This window comes from Bos javanicus, chromosome 5 (genome assembly GCF_032452875.1).
Source record: "Bos javanicus breed banteng chromosome 5, ARS-OSU_banteng_1.0, whole genome shotgun sequence".
In the NCBI taxonomy this organism is placed as follows: domain Eukaryota; kingdom Metazoa; phylum Chordata; class Mammalia; order Artiodactyla; family Bovidae; genus Bos; species Bos javanicus.
The window spans coordinates 103265157-103290317 of NC_083872.1; the positions used below are offsets into that span (position 1 = coordinate 103265157).

Below are 25161 nucleotides of genomic sequence, written 5' to 3' on the forward strand. Positions count from 1 at the left end.
TGTATAGGGATGCCAGGGATTTCTGTGTGTTGATTTTATATCCTGCAACTTTACTATAATCATTGATTAGTTCTAGTAGTTTTCTGGTGGAGTCTTTAGGGTTTTCTATGTAGAGGATCATGTCATCTGCAAATAGTGGGAGTTTTACTTCTTCTTTTCCAATTTGGATTCCTTTTATTTCTTTTTCTGCTCTGATTGCTGTGGCCAAAACTTCCAAAACTATGTTGAATAGTAATGGTGAAAGTGGGCACCCTTGTCTTGTTCCTGACTTTAGAGGAAATGCTTTCAGTTTTTCACCATTGAGGATAATGTTTGCTGTGTGTTTCTCATATATAGCTTTTACTATGTTGAGGTATGTTCCTTCTATTCCTGCTTTCTGGAGAGTTTTTATCATAAATGGATGTTGAATTTTGTCAAAGGCTTTTTCTGCATCTATTGAGATAATCATATGGTTTTTACTTGTCAATTTGTTAATGTGGTGTATTACATTGATTGATTTGCGGATATTGAAGAATCCTTGCATCCCTGGGATAAAGCCCACTTGGTCATGGTGTATGATCTTTTTAATGTGTTGTTGGATTCTGATTGCTAGAATTTTGTTAATGATTTTTGCATCTATGTTCATCAGTGATATTGGCCTGTAGTTTTCTTTTTTTGTGGCATCTTTGTCAGGTTTTGGTATTAGGGTGATAGTGGCGTCATAGAATGAGTTTGGAAGGTTACCTTCCTCTGCAATTTTCTGGAAGAGTTTGAGCAGGATAGGTGTTCACTCTTCTCTAAATTTTTGGTAGAATTCAGCTGTGAAGCTGCTTGGACCTGGGCTTTTGTTTGCTGGAAGATTTTTGATCACAGTTTCAATTTCCGTGCTTGTGATGGGTCTGTTAAGATTTTCTATTTCTTCCTGGTCGAGTTTTGGAAAGTTGTACTTTTCTAAGAATTTGTCCATTTCTTCCACGTTGTCCATTTTATTGGCATATAATTGTGGATAGTAGTCTCTTATGATCCTTTGTATTTCTGTGTTTTCTGTTGTGATCTCTCCATTTTCATTTCTAATTTTATTGATTTGATTTTTCTCCCTTTGTTTCTTGATGAGTCTGGCTAATGGTTTGTCAATTTTATTTATCCTTTCAAAGAACCAGCTTGTGGCTTTGTTGAGTTTTGCAATGGTCTCTTTTGTTTCTTTTGCATTTATTTCTGCCCTAATTTTTAAGATTTCTTTCCTTATACTGACCCTGTGGTTCTCCATTTCTTCCTTTTCTAGTTGCTTTAGGTGTAGGGTTAGGTTATTTTTTTGAGTTTTATCTTGTTTCTTGAGGTATGCCTGTATTGCTATGAACTTTCCCCTTAGGACTGCTTTTAAAGTGTCCCATAGGTTTTGGGTTGTCGTGTTTTCATTTTCATTCATTTCTACGCAAATTTTGATTTCTTTTTTGATTTCTTCTGTGATTTGTTGGTTATTCAGCAGTGTGTTGTTCAGCCTCCATATGTTGGAATTTTTAATAGTTTTTCTCCTGTAATTGAGATCTAATCTTACTGCATTGTGGTCAGAAAAGATGCTTGGAATGATTTCAATTTTTTTGAATTTACCAAGGCTAGATTTATGGCCCAGGATGTGATCTATCCTGGAGAAGGTTCCATGTGTGCTTGAGAAAAAGGTGAAATTCATTGTTTGGGGATGAAATGTCCTATAGATATCAATTAGGTCTAACTGGTCTATTGTATCGTTTAAAGTTTGTGTTTCCTTGTTAATTTTCTGTTTAGTTGATCTATCCATAGGTGTGAGTGGGGTATTAAAGTCTCCCACTATTATTGTGTTATTGTTAATTTCTCCTTTCATACTTGTTAGCATTTGTCTTACATATTGTGGCGCTCCCGTGTTGGGTGCATATATATTTTAATTGTTATATCTTCTTCTTGGATTGATCCTTTGATCATTATGTAGTGACCATCTTTGTCTCTTTTCACAGCCTTTGTTTTAAAGTCTATTTTATCTGATATAAGTATTGCTACTCCTGCTTTCTTTTGGTCCCTATGTGCATGGAAAATCTTTTTCCAGCCCTTCACTTTCAGTCTGTATGTGTCCCCTGTTTTGAGGTGGGTCTCTTGTAGACAACATATGTAGGGGTCTTGTTTTTGTATCCATTCAGCCAGTCTTTGTCTTTTGGTTGGGGCATTCAACCCATTTATGTTTAAGGTAATTACTGATAAGTCTGATCCCGTTGCCATTTATTTTATTGTTTTGGGTTCGATTTTATACACCATTTTTGTGTTTCCTGTCTAGAGAATATTCTTTAGTATTTGTTGGAGAGCTGATTTGGTGGTGCTCAATTCTCTCAGCTTTTGCTTGTCTGAAAAGCTTTTGATTTCTCCTTCATATTTGAATGAGATCCTTGCTGGGTACAATAATCTAGGCTGTAGGTTATTTTCTTTCATCACTTTAAGTATGTCTTGCCATTCCCTCCTGGCTTGAGTTTCTATTGAAAGATCAGCTGTTCTCCTTATGGGAATTCCCTTGTGTGTTATTTGTTGTTTTTCCCTTGCTGCTTTTAATACTTGTTCTTTGTGTTTGATCTTTGTTAATTTGATTAATATGTGTCTTGGGGTGTTTCGCCTTGGGTTTATCCTGTTCAGGACTCTCTGGGTTTCTTGGACTTGGGTGATTATTTCCTTCCCCATTTTAGGGAAGTTTTCAACTATTATCTCTTCAAATATTTTCTCATGGTCTTTCTTTTTGTCTTCTTCTTCTGGGACCCCTATAATTCGAATGTTGTAGTGTTTAATATTGTCTTGCAGGTCTCTGAGATTGTCCTCATTTCTTTTAATTCGTTTTTCTTTTATCCTCTCTGATTCATTTATTTCTACCATTCTATCTTTTATCTCACTTAACCTATCTTCTGCCTCTGTTATTCTACTATTTGTTGCCTCCAGAGTGTTTTTGATTTCATTTATTGCATTATTCATTATATATTGACTCTCTTTTATTTCTTCTAGGCCCTTGTTAAACCTTTCTTGCATCTTCTCAATCTTTGTCTCCAGGCTATTTATCTGTGATTCCATCTTGATTTCAAGATTTTGGATCAATTTCACTATCATTATTTGGAATTATTTATCAGGTAGATTCCCTATCTCTTCCTCTTTTGTTTGGTTTGGTGGGCATTTATCCTGTTCCTTTATCTGCTGGGTATTCCTCTGTCTCTGTATCTTGTTTAAATTGCTGAGTTTGGGGTGTCCTTTCTGTATTCTGGCAGTTTGTGGAGTTCTCTTTATTGTGGTGTTTCCTCACTCTGTGTGGGTTTGTACAGGTGGCTTGTCAAGGTTTCTTGTTTAGGGAAGCTTGTGTCGGTGTTCTGGTGGGCGGAGCTGTATTTCTTCTCTCTGGAGTGCAATGAAATGTCCAGTAATGAGTTATGGGATGTCTATGGTTTTGGGGTGACTTTGGGCTGCCTGTATCTTGGAGCTCAGGGTTGTGTTCCTTGTTGCTGGAGAACTTGCTTGGTATGTCTTGCCCTGAAACTTGTTGGCCCTTGTGTGATGCTTGGTTTCAGTGCAGGTATGGAGGCATTTGATGAGCTCCTGTCAATTAATGTTCCTTGGAGTCAGGAGCTCCCTGGAGTCAGGATTTGGACTTAAGCCTCCTGCTTCCAGTTATCGGTCTTATTTTTACAGTAGTTTCAGAGCTTCTCCTTCTATACAGCACCATTGATAAAACATCTACGTTAAAGATGAAAAGTTTCTCTACCGTGAGTGTCACCCAGAGAGGTTTGCAGGGTTATATGGAGAAGAGAAGAGGGAGGGGGGAGTTAGAGGTGACCTGAGTGAGATGAGGTGGAATCAATAGAGGAGAGAGGAGCCAAGATGGCGGAGGAGTAGGACGGGGAGAACACTTTCTCCCCCACAAATTCATCAAAAGAGCATTTAAACGTCGAGTAAATTCCACAAAACAACTTTTGAATGCCGGCAGAGGACATCAGGCACCCAGAAAAGCAACCCAACTCTTCAAAAGGAGGTAGGAAAAAATATTAAAAACAAAAAAAAAGAGACAAAAGAGGGAGGGACGGAGTTCCATCCCGGGAAGGGAATCTTAAAAAGAGAGAAGTTTCCAAACATCAGGAAACCTTCTCACTGCCGAATCTGTGCCGAGCTTTGGAAGCACAGAGGGCAACATAACAGGGAGAAAAAATAAATAAACAATTTAAAACTCGCAGATTGCGAGCCCTACGGTAACTCTCCCAGCAGAGAAGCAGCGCAGACGCCTGTATCCGCCATTAGCGAATCGGGGCTGGGCAGGGAGGCGCGGCGTGGGCTGCATCGCTGAGAGTAAGAATCTGGCCTGAATACCCTGAGCGCTATCTGAGCGAAATAATTTGGGCTAGCAAACCAGACTGTGGGATACCTACCACGCGAAAAGCCAGCCCTAACCTAAGACCGCCAGGCCCGCGCACGGAACAAAGGACTGAACAGAGATAGCCGGCTGCAGACCTTCCCCCTCCGGTGACAGGCAGCCAGAGCCGGAAGGGGGCAATCACAGCCCCAGAGAGACATTATCTATAAAATTGTAAGCAGGCTTCTTTGCTAACTAAAACTTCTTGGGGGTCTGGACGGTCAACATCTGCCTGAGAAGGTGCGCCGGTTTTACATCCAGATAACCGAGTGGCGGGGAGGCGATAAGTCGCAGCATTGGCGCTCGCCTGGGAAGAGCAAATTGGCGCTCGGACCTGGGAAGAGTACAAAACGCAGGCCCAACAGAGTCTGCGCCTCTGGGGACTACCCAAGTGCCTGAACCTGAGCGGCTTGGACCTGGGAGGTGCATGCAGCCCAGGGCCAGCCTCGGATTGTTCCCAGCGGAACAACCTAGAGTCCGAGCAGTGTGGACAGGGAGGCTACACGCGCCGTGAGCGGGGGCAGACCCAGGGTGGCTGAGGCACTGCGAGCCCACGCCAGTGTTATTTGTTTGCACCCTCCCTCCCTCCCTCCCCACAGCGCAACTGAACAAGTAAGCCTAAAAAAAAAAAAAAAAAGTGTCCTCCACCGTGCCCTTTGAGTCAGGGCGGAAACCAGATACTGAAGAGACTAGCAAACAGAAGAAGATATAACAGAGGGAAACGCCTTGGAAGCTACAGGCAATAGATCAAAACCCTGTGGTTACTATGGACTACATAGGAAGGGGCCTATAGATCTTGAGAAATATAAATCTGACCAAGGAACTAGCCAAAAATGAACTGAACCCACAACACCCACAAAAAAAGAAACAAAAAAGTCCTAGATATATTTTTATTATTTTTACGATCATTCTTTCTTTTTTTTTTTTTAATTTAAAAAAAAAAAAAATTTAAGTCCTCTATTGTTCCTTTAATTTTCACTTTTATAACCTATTACTTTGCAAAAAAAAAAAAAAAAAAAGACCCTATTTTTTTCTTCTTCAGCAAACTTCATATATATATATTTTATAATTTTTTGACCTTGTTGTTTTTTTTTGTTGTTGTTGTTGGTTTTTGTTTTTTTCTTCTTTTCTTTAACATTGTATTTTTGAAATTCCAAACTCTACTCTAGATTTTTAATTTTCACTTTTTGGTATATGTTATCAATTTTGTACCTATAGTTTTTTTTTTATATAATTTCTGTGATTTTTTTTTCTTCTTCTTCTCTGTTTCTTTCTCTTCTTCTTTTATATAACATTGTATGTCTGAAATTCCAAACTTTACTCTAGATTTTCAATTTATGCTTTTTGGTATTTGATATCAATTTTGTACCTGTATTTTCTTTATAATTTTTGTGACATTGTTCGTATTTGTTTGTTTGTTTTCTCTCTTTATTTTTCTTCTTCTTCTTCTTTTTTTTTTTTTTTAACATTGTATTTTTGAAATTCCAAACTCTACTCTAGATTTTTAATTTTTGCTTTCTGGTATTAGCTATCAATTTTGTACCTGTACTTTCTTTATAATTTTCGCGACCTTGTTTGTTTTTGTTTGTTCATTTTTTCTCTCTTTCTTTTCCTTCTTTTCTTTAACATCGTATTTTTGAAATTCCAAACTCTACTCTAGATTTTTAATTTGCGCTCTCTGGTATTAGTTATCAATTTTGTACCTGTACTTTCTTTATAATTTTCGCGACCTTGTTTGTTTTTGTTTGTTCGTTCTTTCTCTCTTTCTTTTCCTTCTTCTTTTCTTTAACATCGTATTTTTGAAATTCCAAACTCTACTCTAGATTTTTAATTTTTGCTTTTATGTATTTGTTACCAATTTTGTACCTTTAAGGACCCAATCTTCAGGACCCATTTTTCACTAGAGAGTGAGATTACTGGCTTGACTGCTCTCTCTCCCTTTGGACCCTCCTTTTTCTCCACCAGGTCGCCTGTGTCTCCTCCCTAACCCCTCTCTACTCTACCCAACTCTGTGAATTTCTGTGTGTTCCAGACGATGGAGAACACTTAGGGAACTGATTACTGGCTGGATCTGTCTCCCTCCTTTTCATTCCCCCCTTTTATCCTTCTGGCCACCTCTGTTACCTTCCTCCTTCTTCTCTTCTCTGTATAACCCCGTGAACATCTCTGAGTGGTCCAGTTGTGGAGTGCACATAAGGAAGTGACTACTGGCTAGCCCACTCTCTCCACTATTGATTCACCTCATCTCATTTGGGTCACCTCTAACTCCCTCCTCCCTCTTCTCTTCTCCATGTAACCCTGTGAACCTCTCTGAGTGACCCTCACTGTAGAGAAACTTATCATCTTTAACGTAGATGTTTTATCAATGGTGCTGTATAGAAGGAGAAGTTTTGAAACTACTGTAAAAATAAGACCGATAATCGGAAGCAGGAGACTTAAGTCCAAACCCTGACTCCAGGGAACTCCTGACTCCAAGGAACATTCATTGACAGGAGCTCATCAAATGCCTCCATACCGACACTGAAACCAAGCACCACACAAGGGCCAATAAGTTCCAGGGCAAGACATACCAAGCAAATTCTCCAGCAACAAAGGAACACAGTCCTGAGCTTCAAGATACAGGCTGCCCAAAGTCACCCCAAAACTATAGACATCTCATAACTCATTACTGGACATTTCATTGCACTCCAGAGAGAAGAAATACAGCTCCACCCACCAGAACACCGACACAAGCTTCCCTAACCAGGAAACCTTGACAAGCCACCTGTACAAACCCACACACAGTGAGGAAACGCCATAATAAAGAGAACTCCACAAACTGCCAGAATACAGAAAGGACACCCCAAACTCAGCAATTTAAACAAGATGAAGAGACAGAGGAATACTCAGCAGATAAAGGAACAGGATAAATGCCCACCAAACCAAACAAAAGAGGAAGAGATAGGGAATCTACCTGATAAAGAATTCCGAATAATGATAGTGAAATTGATCCAAAATCTTGAAACTAAAATGGAATCACAGATAAATAGCCTGGAGACAAGGATTGAGAAGATGCAAGAAAGGTTTAACAAAGACCTAGAAGAAATAAAAAAGAGTCAATATATAATGAATAATGCAATAAGTGAAATTAAAAACACTCTGGAGGCAACAAACAGTAGAATAACAGAGGCAGAAGACAGGATTAGTGAATTAGAAGATAGAATGGTAGAAATAAATGAATCAGAGAGGATAAAAGAAAAACGAATTAAAAGAAATGAGGACAATCTCAGAGACCTCCAGGACAATATTAAACGCTACAACATTCGAATCATAGGGGTTCCAGAAGAAGAAGACAAAAAGAAAGACCATGAGAAAATACTTGAGGAGATAATAGTGGAAAACTTCCCTAAAATGGGGAAGGAAATAATCACCCAAGTCCAAGAAACCCAGAGAGTCCCAAACAGGATAAACCCAAGGAGAAACACCCCAAGACACATATTAATCAAATTAACAAAGATCAAACACAAAGAACAAATATTAAAAGCAGCAAGGGAAAAACAACAAATAACACACAAGGGAATTCCCATAAGGATAACAGCTGATCTTTCAATAGAAACTCTTCAAGCCAGGAGGGAATGGCAAGACATACTTAAAATGATGAAAGAAAATAACCTACAGCCCAGATTATTGTACCCAGCAAGGATCTCATTCAAGTATGAAGGAGAAATCAAAAGCTTTTCAGACAAGCAAAAGCTGAGAGAATTCTGCACCACCAAACCAGCTCTCCAACAAATACTAAAGGATATTCTCTAGACAGGAAACACAAAAACGGTGTATAAACTCGAACCCAAAACAATAAAGTAAATGGCAACGGGAACATACTTATCAGTAATTACCTTAAATGTAAATGGGTTGAATGCCCCAACCAAAAGACAAAGACTGGCTGAATGGATACAAAAACAAGACCCCTACATATGTTGTCTACAAGAGACCCACCTCAAAACAGGGGACACATACAGACTGAAAGTGAAGGGCTGGAAAAAGATTTTCCATGCAAATAGGGACCAAAAGAAAGCAGGAGTAGCAATACTCATATCAGATAAAATAGACTTTAAAACAAAGGCGGTGAAAAGAGACAAAGAAGGTCACTACATAATGATCAAAGGATCAATACAAGAAGAAGATATAACAATTATAAACATATATGCACCCAACACGGGAGCACCACACTACGTAAGACAAATGCTAACAAGTATGAAAGGAGAAATTAACAATAACACAATAATAGTGGGAGACTTTAATACCCCACTTACACCTATGGATAGATCAACTAAACAGAAAATTAACAAGGAAACACAAACTTTAAACGATACAATAGACCAGTTAGACCTAATTGATATCTATAGGTCATTTCATCCCAAAACAATGAATTTCACCTTTTTCTCAAGCGCACATGGAACCTTCTCCAGGATAGATCACATCCTGGGCCATAAAGCTAGCCTTGGTAAATTCAAAAAAATAGAAATCATTCCAAGCATTTTTTCTGACCACAATGCAGTAAGATTAGATCTCAATTACAGGAGAAAAACTATTAAAAATTCCAACATATGGAGGCTGAACAACACGCTGCTGAATAACCAACAAATCACAGAAGAAATCAAAAAAGAAATCAAAATTTGCATAGAAACGAATGAAAATGAAAATACAACAACCCAAAACCTGTGGGACACGGTAAAAGCAGTCCTAAGGGGAAAGTTCATAGCAATACAGGCACACCTCAAGAAACAAGAAAAAAGTCAAATAAATAACCTAACTCTACACCTAAAGCAACTAGAAAAGGAAGAAATGAAGAACCCCAGGGTTAGTAGAAGGAAAGAAATCTTAAAAATTAGAGCAGAAATAAATGCAAAAGAAACAAAAGAGACCATAGCAAAAATCAACAAAGCCAAAAGCTGGGTCTTTGAAAGGATAAATAAAATTGACAAACCATTAGCCAGACTCATCAAGAAACAAAGGGAGAAAAATCAAATCAACAAAATTAGAAACGAAAATGGAGAGATCACAACAGACAACACAGAAATACAAAGGATCATAAGAGACTACTATCAACAATTATATGCCAATAAAATGGACAACGTGGAAGAAATGGACAAATTCTTAGAAAAGTACAACTTTCCAAAACTCGACCAGGAAGAAATAGAAAATCTTAACAGACCCATCACAAGCATGGAAATTGAAACTGTAATCAAAAATCTTCCAGCAAACAAAAGCCCCGGTCCAGACGGCTTCACAGCTGAATTCTACCAAAAATTTAGAGAAGAGCTAACACCTATCCTGCTCAAACTCTTCCAGAAAATTGCAGAGGAAGGTAAACTTCCAAACTCATTCTATGAGGCCACCATCACCCTAATACCAAAACCTGACAAAGATCCCACAAAAAAAGAAAACTACAGGCCAATATCACTGATGAACATAGATGCAAAAATCCTTAACAAAATTCTAGCAATCAGAATCCAACAACACATTAAAAAGATCATACACCATGATCAAGTGGGCTTTATCCCAGGGATGCAAGGATTCTTCAATATCCGCAAATCAATCAATGTAATACACCACATTAACAAATTGACAAGTAAAAACCATATGATTATCTCAATAGATGCAGAGAAAGCCTTTGACAAAATTCAACATACATTTATGATAAAAACTCTCCAGAAAGCAGGAATAGAAGGAACATACCTCAACATAATAAAAGCTATATATGACAAACCCACTGCAAACATTATCCTCAATGGTGAAAAATTGAAAGCATTTCCTCTAAAGTCAGGAACAAGACAAGGGTGCCCACTTTCACCATTACTATTCAACATAGTTTTGGAAGTTTTGGCCACAGCAATCAGAGCAGAAAAAGAAATAAAAGGAATCCAAATTGGAAAAGAAGAAGTAAAACTCTCACTATTTGCAGATGACATGATCCTCTACATAGAAAACCCTAAAGAGTCCACCAGAAAATTACTAGAAATAATCAATGACTACAGTAAAGTTGCAGGATATAAAATCAACACACAGAAATCCCTTGCATTCCTATACACTAATAATGAGAAAACAGAAAGAGAAATTAAGGAAACAATTCCATTCACCATTGCAACGGAAAGAATAAAATACTTAGGAATATATCTACCTAAAGAAACTAAAGACCTATATATAGAAAACTATAAAACACTGGTGAAAGAAATCAAAGAGGACACTAATAGATGGAGAAATATACCATGTTCATGGATTGGAAGAATCAATATAGTGAAAATGAGTATACTACCCAAAGCAATTTATAGATTCAATGCAATCCCTATCAAGCTACCAACAGTATTCTTCACAGAGCTAGAACAAATAATTTCACAATTTGTATGGAAATACAAAAAACCTCGAATAGCCAAAGCGATCTTGAGAAAGAAGAATGGAACTGGAGGAATCAACTTACCTGACTTCAGGCTCTACTACAAAGCCACAGTTATCAAGACAGTATGGTACTGGCACAAAGACAGAAATATTGATCAATGGAATAAAATAGAAAGCCCAGAGATAAATCCACGCACATATGGACACCTTATCTTCGACAAAGGAGGCAAGAATATACAATGGATTAAAGACAATCTCTTTAACAAGTGGTGCTGGGAAATCTGGTCAACCACTTGTAAAAGAATGAAACTGGACCACTTTCTAACACCATACACAAAAATAAACTCAAAATGGATTAAAGATCTAAACGTAAGACCAGAAACTATAAAACTCCTAGAGGAGAACATAGGCAAAACACTCTCTGACATACATCACAGCAGGATCCTCTATGACCCACCTCCCAGAATATTGGAAATAAAAGCAAAAATAAACAAATGGGACCTAATTAACCTTAAAAGCTTCTGCACATCAAAGGAAACTATTAGCAAGGTGAAAAGACAGCCTTCAGAATGGGAGAAAATAATAGCAAATGAAGCAACTGACAAACATCTAATCTCAAAAATATACAAGCAACTCCTACAGCTCAACTCCAGAAAAATAAACGACCCAATCAAAAAATGGGCCAAAGAACTAAATAGACATTTCTCCAAAAAAGACATACAGATGGCTAACAAACACATGAAAAGATGCTCAACATCACTCATTATCAGAGAAATGCAAATCAAAACCACTATGAGGTACCATTTCACACCAGTCAGAATGGCAGCGATCCAAAAGTCTACAAATAATAAATGCTGGAGAGGGTGTGGAGAAAAGGGAACCCTCTTACACTGTTGGTGGGAATGCAAACTAGTACAGCCACTATGGAGAACAGTGTGGAGATTCCTTAAAAAACTGGAAATAGAACTGCCTTATGATCCAGCAACCCCACTGCTGGGCATACACACTGAGGAAACCAGAAGGGAAAGAGACACGTGTACCCCAATGTTCATCGCAGCACTGTTTATAATAGCCAAGACGTGGAAGCAACCTAGATGTCCATCAGCAGATGAATGGATAAGAAAGCTGTGGTACATATACACAATGGAGTATTACTCAGCCATTAAAAAGAATACATTTGAATCGGTTCTAATGAGGTGGATGAAACTGGAGCCTATTATACAGAGTGAAGTAAGCCAGAAGGAAAAACATAAATACAGTATACTAACGCATATATATGGAATTTAGAAAGATGGTAACAATAACCCGGTGTATGAGACAGCAAAAGAGACACTGACGTATAGAACAGTCTTATGGACTCTGTGGGAGAGGGAGAGGGTGGGAAGATGTGGGAGAATGGCAATGAAACATGTAAAATATCATGTAGGAAACGAGTTGCCAGTCCAGGTTCGATGCATGATGCTGGATGCTTGGGGCTGGTGCACTGGGACGGCCCAGAGGGATGGTATGGGGAGGGAGGAGGGAGGAGGGTTCGGGATGGGGAACACATGTATACCTGTGGTGGATTCATTTTGATATTTGGCAAAACTAATACAATTATGTAAAGTTTAAAAATAAAATAAAATTGGAAGAATAAAAAAAAAAAATAGAGGAGAGAGTGGGCTATCCAGTAATCTCTTCCTTATGTGCACTCCACAACTGGACCACTCAGAGTTGTTCATGGAGTTATACAGAGAGGAGAAGAAGGAGGAAGGTGACAGAGGTGGCCAGGCAGATATAAGGGGGGAATGAAAAGGAGGGAGACAGATCCAGCCAGTAATCAGTTTCCTTCGTGTTCTCCACCGTCTGGAACACACAGAAATTCACAGAGTTGGGTAGAGTAGAGAGGGGTTAGGGAGGAGACACAGGCGACCTGGTGGAGAAAAAGGAGAGTCCAAAGGGAGAGAGAGCAGTTAAGCCAGTAATCTCGCTCCCTAGTGAAAAATGGGTACTGAAGATTGGGTTCTTAAAGGTACCAAATTGGTAACAAATACATAAAAGCAAAAATTAAAAATCTAGAGTAGAGTTTGTAATTTCAAAAATACAATGTTAAAGAAAAGAAGAAGGAAAAGAAAGAGAGAAAAAACGAACAAACAAAAACAAACAAGGTCGCGAAAATTATAAAGAAAATATAGGTACAAAATTGACAGCTAATACCTAAAAAGCAAAGTTAAAAATCTAGAGTAGACTTTGGAATTTCAAAAATACAATGTTAAAAAAAGAAGAAGAAAAAGAAAGAGAGAGAGAAAAAAAAATACAAGAACAAAGTCGCATAAATTATAAAGAAAATACAGGTACAAAATTGATAACAAATACCAAAAAGCATAAATTAAAAATCTAGAGTAGAGTTTGGAATTTCAGATAAACAATGTTATTTAAAATAAGAAGAGAAATAAACAGAGAAAAAGAAAAAGAAAAAAGGGTCACAGAAATTATAAAAAAAAACTATAGGTACAAAATTTATAACAAATACCAAAAAGCTAAAATTGAAAATCCAGAGTAGAGTTTGGAATTTCAAAAGTACAATGTTAAAGAAAAGAAGGAAAAAAAAAAAAAAAGGTCAAAAAAATTATAAAAAATATATATATGAAGTTTGCTTTTTAAAAAAAAGGGACTTTTTTTTGCAAAGTAATCGGTTATAAAAGTGAAAATTAAAGGAATAATAGAGGACTTAAAATTTTTTTAATTAAAAAAATAAAATAAAAAGAAAGAAAGAATGATCGTAAAAATAGTAAAAATATATCTAGGACTTTCTCCGGTTTTGTTGTGAGTATTGCAGGTTCAGTTCACTTTTGGCTAGTTCCTTGGTCTGACATATTTCTCAAGATCTATAGGCCCCTTCCTATGTAGTTGGCACTAACCACAGGGTTTTAATCTATTGCCTGTAGCTTCCAAGTCGGTTCCCTCTCTTATAGCTTCTTCTGTTTGCTGTTCTCTTCAGTGTCTGGTTTCCGCCCTGACACAAAGGGGACGGTGGAGGACACTTTTTTTTTTTTTTAATTTTAGGCTCACTTGTTCAGTCGTGCTGAGGGGAGGTAGGGAGGGATGCTGCAAACAAATAACACTGGCATGTGCTCGCAGTGCCTTAGCCACACTGGGTCTGCCCCCCGTTCACGGTGCGTGTAGCCTCCCTGCCCACGCTGCTCAGGCTCTAGGTTGCTCCACCAGGAACCATACGTGGCCGGCCCTGGGCTGCCTGTACTTGCCAGGTCCAAGCCACTCAGGTTCAGGCAATCAGGTAGTCCTCAGAGGTGCAGACTCTCGGTTGGGCCTGCGTTTTGTGCCCTTCCCAGATCCGAGCAGCTCAGGTGATGAGGTGTTTGGCGCGCGCGATTGTTGCGACTTATCGCCTCCCCGCCGCTCGGTTATCTAGGTGTGCACTGGCGCACCTTCTCAGGCAGATGTTAACCATCCAGACCCCCAAGAAGTTTTAGTTAGCAAAGAAGCCTGCTTACAGTTTTATAGATAATGTCTCTCTGGGGCTGCGATTGTCCCCTTCTGGCTCTGGCTGCCTATCACTGGAGGGGGATGGTCTGCCGCCGGCGGCCTGGCGGTGTCTTAGGTTAGGGCTGGCTTTTCGCGTGGTAGATATCCCGCAGTCTGGTTTGCTAGCCCAAATTATTTCGCTCAGATAGCGCTCGGGGTATTCAGGCCAGATCCTTGCGATGCAGCCCGCGCCGCGCCTCCCTGCCCAGCCCCCGCTTGCTAATGGCGGATGCAGGCATCTGCGCTGCTTCTTCACTGGGGGAGTTACTGTAGGGCTCACAATGTGTGGATTTTAATTGTTTATTTATTTTTCCTCCCTGTTATGTTGCACTCTGTGCTTCCAAGGCTCGGCACAGATTCAGCAGTGAGAAGGTTTCCTGGTGTTTGGAAACTTCTCTCTTTTTAAGACTCCCTTCCCAGGACGGAACTCTGTCCCTCCCTCTTTTGTCTCTTTTTTTGTCTTTTATATTTTTTCCTACCTCCTTTCGAAGACTTGGGTTGCTTTTCTGGGTGCCTGATGTCCTCTGCCGGCATTCAGAAGTTGTTTTCTGGAATTAACTTGGCGTTTAAATGTTCTTTTGATGAATTTGTGGGGGAGAAAGTGTTCTCCCCATCCTACTCTTCCGCCATCTTAGCTCCTCCTCTCATTGTAGTCTTAAGCAACTGATCCAACCAGTCCATCCTAAAGGAAATCAGTCCTGAGTATTCATTGGAATGACTGATGCTGAAGCTGAAACTCCAATATTTTGACAACCTGATGTGAAGAACTGATGTGAAGAACTCATTAGTAAAGACCCTAAGGTTGCGAAAGATTCGGGGCAGGAGGAAAGGGGAACGACAGGAGATGAAACTGTTTGATGATGGCATCACTGACTCAATGGACATGAGTTTGGGCAAGCTGTAGGAGTTGATGATGGACAGGGAAGCCTGGCGTGCTGCGGTCCCTGGGGTCGCAAAGAGTCGGACACAACTGAACCACTGAACTGAACTGAATCTTAAGCAACTGAATCTCTATTTGGTTCATTTTTCTGTTTTGTTCCTTGTGTTATTCTCTTTGCCTCACTGCAAAGCTTGAGGGACCTCAGTTCCCCTACTGGGATTGAATCCAGACAACAGCAGCAAATGCATCAAATTCTAACCACTAAACCATCAGCAAAACTCCCTGTTTACTTCCTTTTTTATGATTTCTATCTCTGTTAAAAAAAAAATCTGAATTTATTCTGTGAAGTAACACCCTAGCTCAACAATTACTGAGCCCTAGCTCAATAATTACTGGGCCTGAGCTCTAGGACCCACAAATCACAAATAGGAGGTGATGCTGCAACCCCGGAAGCCTGGGTGCCTAGAACCTGTTCACAATAAGAGAAGCCCATGCATAGAGAAACCTGCTGCCCACAAAAAAGAGTAGTGCCTGCTTGCTGCATTTGGAGAAAGCCCATGTGCAGCAACAAAGACTCATGCAACCGAAAATTAAAAATAATAATAATGATGAGAAATTTTTTTAAATCTTATTTTCTTCTTATATTGTCTTCCTGAATTTAATTGTTTATCTGTGTTTTTTGGAGTTCACTGAGCTTCTTTGTGTGTCTGCCTTATTTCATCATATGTCATCTATTTCATTTTGGAGCCCAAAAAAATAAAGTCTGACACTGTTTAAGCAATCTTGAAACATCTGAAAAATAGATGTTTTCAAAGAAGCCCCTGGTCTGAAATTCTTCCTCTAAGAGATCAGTCATGTCAGATGCTTCCATCCATATCTCTGAAACATAAATAGCCAAATGTTCTTATCTGTCTATCTACATCTATTCTTCTGGATCCCCTCTGCCTAGGTCTCCACTTTCTTGCCTTCTTGTCCCATCTGAATACAGGGTGCGGGTGAGCACCAATTTGCCTTCCATCAACTTGAAGATATATATGAACTGATATAATTCACTTAGAAGGAGAGATCCTTGGAGAGACAAGAAATAGCAGCATCCTAAAGAAATGGTAGGAAGAGATGGAAAAGAAAGAATGGATTTATAAGGATTGGATAATCAAATAGACATGGGAGATGAGCAAAGAGGTGTCTGTATCCACTAAAAGAATAAATGAGAGATGAAAAAGGAAGAGGTAGTTATGTAAAGTTAGAGTTTTAATTGGCCTCTGAATATTGAGGCAGGATAAGGAAACCTGTATCCATTCTCTCCCACCAGCCAACCTTCCACTTTGAAACTCATACCCAGTCTGGTGTCCAAGAACAAGTTACAAACTGGTGATGTGACATCTCAGAGGTGTTTAGAACTATTTTGTTTTGTTTTGTTTTTCCATGAGTTCATCTTGTTAGGAAGAAGTATGTGAATATAGACCAAGTTTCATCCTTAAGAGTGACCTGGAGCACTTGTGTGCATGCCCTCATTAGCCTCTAGGACAAGTGAGAAAGCAGGTCAGCTCACTCATCTTTCATTTCCTTTGAGAAAGATGGCATTTGAGGACTATCCTCTAAAAGCGTTTGACATGGAGCTTGCTAAATTAACAGCACAGCAAAAAGTGAATTTATTAAGAATATTTCATTTTCAGCAATTTTCATATGACACAATTACAGGTCAGCACTACTCTACTGAAATACAGGCAGTTAGAATATCTGAGGCTTCATCTCATATTTAATACAGCATCACGAGAAAGTCACTGGGGATGTTCCCAGGGCACTGAGTTCAACATCATCATACCCAGCATCCCCTTTCTTCCCCTGGAGCAGCCAGAAGCTCTCTTCTCCTTCCCCAGGATTAGCTGCCTCTCTGGAGAAGTTCAGGAAAGAGCCTGAAGTAGAAAAGAGAAGTTTGATTAGAACTGAGATGAAGATGAGACAGAACCCTCTGGTGTAAGGGAGACAAGCACGTGGTATTAACAAAGCATCCCTGGGGCCCAGGTTGGGGAGGGAGGCTCAGGCTATTTCACATGAGTTCCAGTGAGGATGGATCCCAGCTGTCCTCTCAGATCCAGTTCATGTGGTCTCCTGGGCCTCAGTGTTGGGGAAATCCTGCATCACAGGAGACCTCTGCTCAGGAGTTCTGGGAGACCTGCTTCCAGGCAACACAATACCAAGGAGATGCCCAGCAACGGTAAGAATCATAAAAAGGAATTTAAATATTCTCCTTTCACAGGTGATAGATGCAAATTCACAATTACAGGGAGACTGGAGACAGGAAAAATCTGAATTCCTCACTCACAACCCAAGTCTGCTCTTAGTTGACTTGACTCCTGTCCCCAAATGTCCACAAATAGTATCACAGGTGTACCCAGAGATATCTCCTCCCCAGAAACTACACAGGCCCTCAGATGGAGAAATACTCTTTTCTAGAGAATGAGGGTCTTCTTGCAGCTACTGAAATATTAGTTTATTGTGATACACTCAGTCAAAGGCTTTGGCATAGTTAATAAAGCAGAAATAGATGCTTCTCTGGAACTCTCTTGTTTTTTCCATGATCCAGGGAATTTTGGCAATTTGATCTCTGGTTCCTTTGCCTTTTCTAAGTCCAGCTTGAACACTGAGAATTTTATGGTTCATGCCTTGTTGAAGCCTGGCTTAGAGAATTTTGAGCATTACTTTGCTAGAGTGTGAGAAGAGTGCAACTGTGCAGTAGTTTGAACATTCTTTGGCATCACCTTTCTTTGGGATTGGAATGAAAACTGACCTTTTCCAGTCCTATGGCCTGGAAAGATATTATTAAAACTGCTAAGTTTTCCAAATTTGCTGGCATATTGAGTGCAGCACTTTCACAGCATCGTCTTTTAGTATTTGAAAGAACTCAACTGGTATTCCATCACCTCCACTAGCTTTGTTCAGAGTGATGCTTCCTAATGCCCGCTTGACTTCACATTCCAAGATATCTGGCTCTAGGTGAGTGATCACACCATCTGATTATCTGGGTCATGAAGACTTTTTTTGTATAGTTGTTCTGTGTGTTCTTGCCACCTCTTCTTAATATCTTCTGCTTCTGTTAGGTCCATATCATTTCTGTCCTTTATTGTACCCATCTTTGCATGAAATATTCCCTTGGTATCTATAATATTCTTGACCAGATCTCTAGTCTTTCCCATTCCATTGTTTTCCTCTGCTTCTTTGCATTGATCAGTGAGGAAGGCTTTCTTATATCCCCTTGCTATTCTTTGGAACTCTGTATTCAAGTGGAGATATCTTTCCTTTTCTCCTTTGGTTTCACTTCTCGTCTTTTCTCAGCTATTTGTAAGGCCTCCTCAGACAACCATTTTGTATTTTTGCATTTCTTTTTCTTGGGGATGGTCTTGATCCCTGCCTCCTGTACAATGTCACGAACCTCCGACCATAATTCATCAGGCACTCTGCCTATCAGACGTAATCCCCTGAATCTATTTCTCACTTCCACTGTATAATCATAAGGAATTGATTTAGGTCATACCTGAATGGTCTAGTGGGTTTCTCTACCTTCTCAATTTAAGTCTGAATTTGACATAAGGAGTTCATGATCTGAGCCATAGTCAGCTCCCAGTCTTGTTTTTGCTGACAGTATAGAGCATCTCCATCTTTGGCTGCAAAGAATATAATTAACCTGATTTCAGTACTGACCATCTGATGATGTCCACGTGTAGAGTGCTCTCTTGTGTTGTTGGAAGAGGGTGTTTTTTATGACCAGTGCGTTCTCTTGGCAAAACTCTATTAGCCTTTGCCTTGCCTCATTTTGTACTCCATGGCCAAATTTGGCTGTTACTCCAGGTATCTCTTGATTTCCTACTTTTGCATTCCAGTCCCTTATAATCAAAAGGACCTCTTTTTTAGGTGATAGATCTAAAAGGTCATGTAGGTCTTCATAGAATGGCAACTTCAGCTTCTTCAACATTACTGATTCGGCATAGACCTGGATTACTGTGATACTGAATGGTTTGCCTTCATGTATGTGACCGTGCAAAGATATTATTAAAACACTTGTTCCACCTTTGAATTTGGTTTAGTTCAGTTCAGTCACTCAGTCATGCCTGACTCTCTGTGATCCCATGGACTGCAGCACACCAGGCTTCCCTGTCTATCACCAACACCCAGAGCTTGCTCAAACTCATATCCATCAAGTTGGTGATACCATCCAACCACCTCATCCTCTGTCATCTCCTTCTCCTCCTGCCTTCAATCTTTCCCAGCATCAGGGTCTTTTCTAAGGAGTCAGTTCTTGACATCAGGTGGCCAAGGTATTGGAGCTTCTACTTCAGCTCAGTCCTACCAATGAATATTCAAGATTGATTTCCTTTAATATGACTGGGTTGATCTCCTTGCCATCCAAGGCTCTCTAAAGAGTCTTCTCCAACACTACAGTTCAAAAGCATCAATTCTTCAGTGCTTAGCTTGCTTTTAAATATGCTCAATTAATCGATAAGTTTCTCTTTTGGCCATGACATAATGCTTGTCGGATCTTAGTTCCTTGACCAGGGTTGAACCTAGGCCCTAGCAGTGAAAGTGCAGAATCCGAACCCGTGGACCACCAGGAAATTCCATAATCTATAAACCTTTATGTAAGTATATCACATACAAAGTGATAAGTTTATGTCACATTATGGAGACATAAATGCCAAAAGCAGAGTGATTCCTCACTCCTTGCAAGGAGTCTGACAGCATTAAATATGGCATATGGTCAAGATAATGCTACCAAATGTATGAGATTACCTATATTTTGAATCTCTAGTGAGGCTGGGCATTGAGGAGCACAAATTCACTCTTATCAGATAGAAAGATTGCAGGAGATCAACTGACCCCACTCACCTGTCTGAGAGGACCTCACCCCGTCCTCCTTCTCTGGGGGCACTTCTTCCTCATTCCCCTGAGAGGGAGAAGGAGTTCCAGGCACTGGTACTTCTTCAGCATCATCATAATTTTCATCAGGGACATCAGTCATCTGATCTGGGGGTTCCAAGAGCAGACAAGGGAGTGGATGAAACCACAGTAAGTGGGTTGGTCTGGGGAATATCTAAGATACCTTCTGACCCAGAGTTTCCGAGTTTCTGAATAGAGGCACCAGTCACTCCTTGTTTCAAAAGACTTTTTTTCTCTAAGACCACGTTTCATTTTGATGTGTCCATAGCCAAAACATGATATTACATATCTCAATATTTTCTGGTGGAAACTACATATCTCAAAGCAACGCTTCCACCATTGAGCATTGCTAAAGTACTTTGACAAATTGTGCTTTACAGATGTTATTTTTTTAAAAACATTGTGTGCCTGTTGTGATTCTGTACACAGAGAGACCAATCCCAATGTGATACATCACAGAACAGCCAGAGAAGGAGAAGGACGAACCCCATCTGGACACAAGGGATGCCTCTGGTCCATCAAAGGAAAACCATTCCCCTTAAATCTCCTCTCTATGAGGGAAACTCTCCTCCCCAGAGCCCAGCCAAGGCAGGTCCACCTCTATTTCCTGGACTGGATCTGTAGTCACTGTTGTCCTCACCATCTCTGGTGTAATACAGCAGTTTAGTCAGTGAGAAATCTAAAGGGAAGCCTCATGTGGAGACAAACCTCACACAACACACAACATGACCCTCCCCACACCCACGGGACCTGTGTTAAGGCTGAGAAGGGACAGGCCTGGATTCTGAAGTGTAGACAGAGGCTGAGAGGTCACGGGGCTCTGAGAGGCCATCCTGCCTCTTTGGAGGAGCTGTCTCTGTGAGCCTGGGGCACACATGGGGTCTGCAGATGCTGAGAAGATGTGCACAGCCAGTGGGTGGTGACAACCAGAGATCCCAGGAGGGCAGAGACACTCACCTGGGCTGCCCAGACCTTCCTTCTGTGTCAGAAGGTAATCGAGCTCCTCATACACAGCTTCAGCAAGAGCATCTTCATAGCTGGATAAGGCTGAGAGATCCCCCAGCAAGTCAGAGAAGCTTTCCCAGATACCCCGATCCAGCCAGCCCACCTTCATCTCCCTAGCGCTCACATGGGGCTGCCAGGACCTCAGCATCATCTCCTACCCCATGCACCATGTCAGCACCTTCTCCCTCATCTGACCCTGATTACAGCTCAGTGCCAACTCTGTCTGGTCTCACAGAAGAGGCCATGACTTATGAGAGTTCACACCCCAGTCCTAAGAACCTCTGTCTACTCAGCCCTTAGAGCTCAGCACGAAGCACATGGAGTCTACAACTCTGAACAGTACCTGGCCCAGGTTCCCCTCCTCATACCTGCCCCATCTCCTGCCTCCACACACTCTCCCTGGTCCCCAGTTCCCCCTGCAGCCCACCTCTGCGCTCTGCTCTCCATCTGAGTAGCTGAGTCACCAGGATGACGAGGACCAGGAAGAGAAGCGACCCCAGGATAAGGCAGAGAACCCCAGGCAGGGAGAAGATGCCAGGGAGAGAATTTGAGGTTGTTCTGGTCCCTAAGGAGAACAGGAAAAAGGGCTGGAGATAGTCTTGGGCACAGAGAAATCTCCTGTGTCAGCATTTTCAGGAGCTCCAGACAATGGCGTCTCAGCCTCATACTGTCAGGGCTCCCCCGGGTCTCGTCCTGAGACAAGTCAACTCCACTCTGGCCAGTGTGGCCCCGAGGCAGAGATGGGGATTGTCAGGGAGCTGCCCTGCCGAGACAGCCTCTCAGGACCCAGCTCATCCCTTCTCCTTGGGCTTCAGGAGACAGAGCATCAAACAGTCCAGGGACTTGCACCTCTCTGATGAGGAGAAACACTCAAGGGCAGGTGGGAGATCCTTAGATTCTACAACAAGGAAACCAGACTTCCTTGGACCCCGGGCATGAAAACATTTGACCCTGGACATCAAGGCAGGGGATTTCCCCAGTGTAATGCCCTGACTCCTCCCCAACAGCCATGGCTCCTCAGACTCTTTCCTCTTCTGAGTTGTCAGAGGGCCCACAGAATAGGTGCCCAGTATTTGAGTATTCTCTCCTGCCCGTGGATGGATCACAGTACCTGCTGTGGTCGTGGGCAATGTTGTCCTTACACCTAAAGAGAAAAACAGTAGTGTGGGGAAGAAGAATTGGCCAGAATACAGGGCAACCCATTTTTCCCTCCTGAGCCTGAAATCACCCCTCAGTCTCCACAGCATCAATGTCCAGGCCTCCCAGCTCCCTCATCCTAGATCAGAGCCCCAGCACCCGGGTTGTCTGAACACACACTCCCCACCACACCCGGCCCAGCCCAGTGCCCCTGCGCTGCCCCAGGTCACCCAGGGCGGACCCTGAGCCCCTCACTCACCAGAGCACCTCACACCAGCATCCTCCTCGTGCTTGCAGTCGCTCTGCCCCCAGGGCTCCGCAACACAGTCCCACAGGGAGGACTCCCGGCCCCCGCACTGCACCTCGTCCAGCCAGATGCTCCCATTTCCAGGGCCAAATGCTGCAGACCGCACGGCTTCCAGGGCCTGGCCACAGCCCAGCTGCTGACACACCACCTCAGCCTCTGCCAGGCTCCAGGAGTCATCGCACACGGTGCCCCAGGAGCCGCTGTGCCACACCTCCACCCGCCCTGAGCACTCGCTGTCTCCTCCCCTGAGGCGGAGCTTCTCTCTGTCTGAAAAGGCAGCAGCCCCTCCTGTGACTGCCCTGATGGGAGGAAGGAGCCCCTGGGAGCCACACGGAATGGGGCGGGGCCGACGTACCTGTGCAGGCGGCAGCAGTTGGACAGCTCTTGGGTCTTTTTCCTGCACACAACAGGGAAACAATGGATCAGGAATAGCTGAGGGTGTTCCTGTCCCCACATAAGATTATCTAAGGTCCATGGCTCAGTGCAAATGACATGTGAAAACACAGGCTCATTATCTCCTGGGCTGAAACATTCACTGCATCTGATCACAGCTGAAATTACTTTGAATATTTACTTGTTTATCAGTCTTCACACCCCACAGCAAATATAAACACAGACATCTACGAATGTACACACACCCCTCTGAATGAAAGTTCCATTAGAAGAAGGACCTTGTACATCTTATATGTGCCATGTTTCTGCTATTAGGACAGTGCCTGCTCATTGTATGCACTCATTCAACAAATATCTATGGAAAGCCATTTCGAAATACCTAGAGAGGGGCTTGATAAATATTTATTATATGAATGAATAGACAAATAAAATTCAGTGAAATAAAATTTCTTTTTTTTAAATTCATACTAATCTGTGAAATAGTAAACTAAATATAAATTAATGGTAACAGTCTATGATAATAGTTCATATTAAAAATAATCAGTCCAGAAGCACAGAGTCAATTTATATTCAAAATCTCATATACATAATTTTAATGGAAAATTATTAGATAGATTATAAACTACTCTTACCTATTATTCAATGTGACAAGTGGGCAAGTGAAGACTACTGTTGTAAAAGGAAACTCTCTTTTCTAAATTTATTTTTAATTGGAAGATAATTGCTCCACAATGTAGTGTTGGTTATGTGTGTGTGTGTGTGTGTGTGTGTTGCTCAGTCATGTCCAACTCTTTGTGACCCTGTGGACTGCAGCCCACCAGGCTCCTCTGTCCGTAGGATTTTCCAGACAAACACGCTGGAGTGGATTGCTATTCACTTCTCCACTGGATCTTCCCTACCCAGGGATCAAACCCAGGTCTCCTGCACTGCAGGCAGTTTCTTTGCTGTCTGAGCCACCAGAAAAGCCCATAGTGTTGGTTAGGAATCTCTTAAAAAGGAAGTACACAGGAAAGACTTAGTAGAATTCTGAGAAGATATATGGACACATATATGTACACACTGAGTAAGCCAGAAATGCTTGCAATAGTTAAAAAAAGCCTATTGATATATCTGTGGTGGATTCATGTTGATGTATGGCAAAACCAATACAATATTGTAAAGTAATTAACCTCCAATTAAAATAAATAAATTTATATTAAAAAAAATAAAAGTAAAAATCTATTATAATCTTGAAAAAAAACTACAGGGGAAAAGTGATGGTACAGGGGAAAAGTGATGGGGGAATGGAAAAAGAAAAAGCCTACTGAGAAAAATTTGTATTGAGAAGATGCAGAAATAATAAACAAAAGACTGAAAATATATACAAAAGAATTGAAGCTGAGAGAAATAAATATAAATTCAATAAAACAGAAGGGTAAATAGTACCTGTCATAAAGTATCAATATTTATATATTCTTTCCAGATCATCCTTTCAAAACTCCTACCCACTCTATGCAGAGAACCTCTGAGAAAATGATGGCAGGACCTCTGTGAGCGGGTTGCTCATTTTCATGGTCAAAGACTTTACCACCTCTCAATTCACAAGGTTTAACTGTAGGGAAAATATCATCAATAAAAGGTCTCATAGTTTAATGCCTCTTTGGCCTTCAAATGAAAAAGACAAAGAGATGAGCAAAGAGAGGCAAGGAAGGGAGTGAGCCTCTGCTTTTAAAGTATCTGATCCCACATTCTCTTAGCTATGGGTTTTAGGCAACATCCAGCATACCCTTCAAGGTGCACCTGAATGGGGTGTGTGTGTTTGTGTATGTGGAGGGGGAGGGAAGGAGAGAGAGAAACAGAGAGAGAAATGTTGAAGGAATAAGATGCTATGGTTTGACTATTTGTTGCCCTCACAAACATTTATTTATTTCATTCAAAATTTACTGCTGAAATCTCATCCCCAATGTAACAGTATTTAGTGGTGGAGCCTTCTCAAACTCTTCCAAAAACAGAAGAAAAGAACACTTCCAAATTCATTTTATGAAGCCAACATCAGTCTGATACAAAAGCCAGATAAGGACACCATGAGAAAAGAAAATTACGGGCTAATACTCTGATAAATACAGGTGAAAAAATCGTCAACAAAATACTAGAAAACTGAATTTGAGAATACACTAAAAGAATCATACACCATGATCAAGTGATATTTGTTGCAAGGATACAAGGATAGTTTGACATTCACAA

At 40.9% G+C, this 25161-nt stretch overlaps 1 protein-coding gene and 1 long non-coding RNA gene across 2 annotated transcripts in view; both read right to left on the reverse strand.

Annotated features, from left to right (window-relative positions):
- The window catches only part of LOC133248193 (antigen WC1.1-like), a 144357-nt gene that overhangs the window by 64346 nt on the left and 54850 nt on the right, over positions 1 to 25161 (reverse strand).
- LOC133248206 (uncharacterized) lies at positions 16903 to 20031 on the reverse strand. The gene is made up of 2 exons (XR_009736636.1): positions 17216 to 20031; positions 16903 to 17077 (listed from the first exon to the last, which is right to left on the reverse strand). It is a non-coding gene; the product is annotated as an uncharacterized LOC133248206 (long non-coding RNA).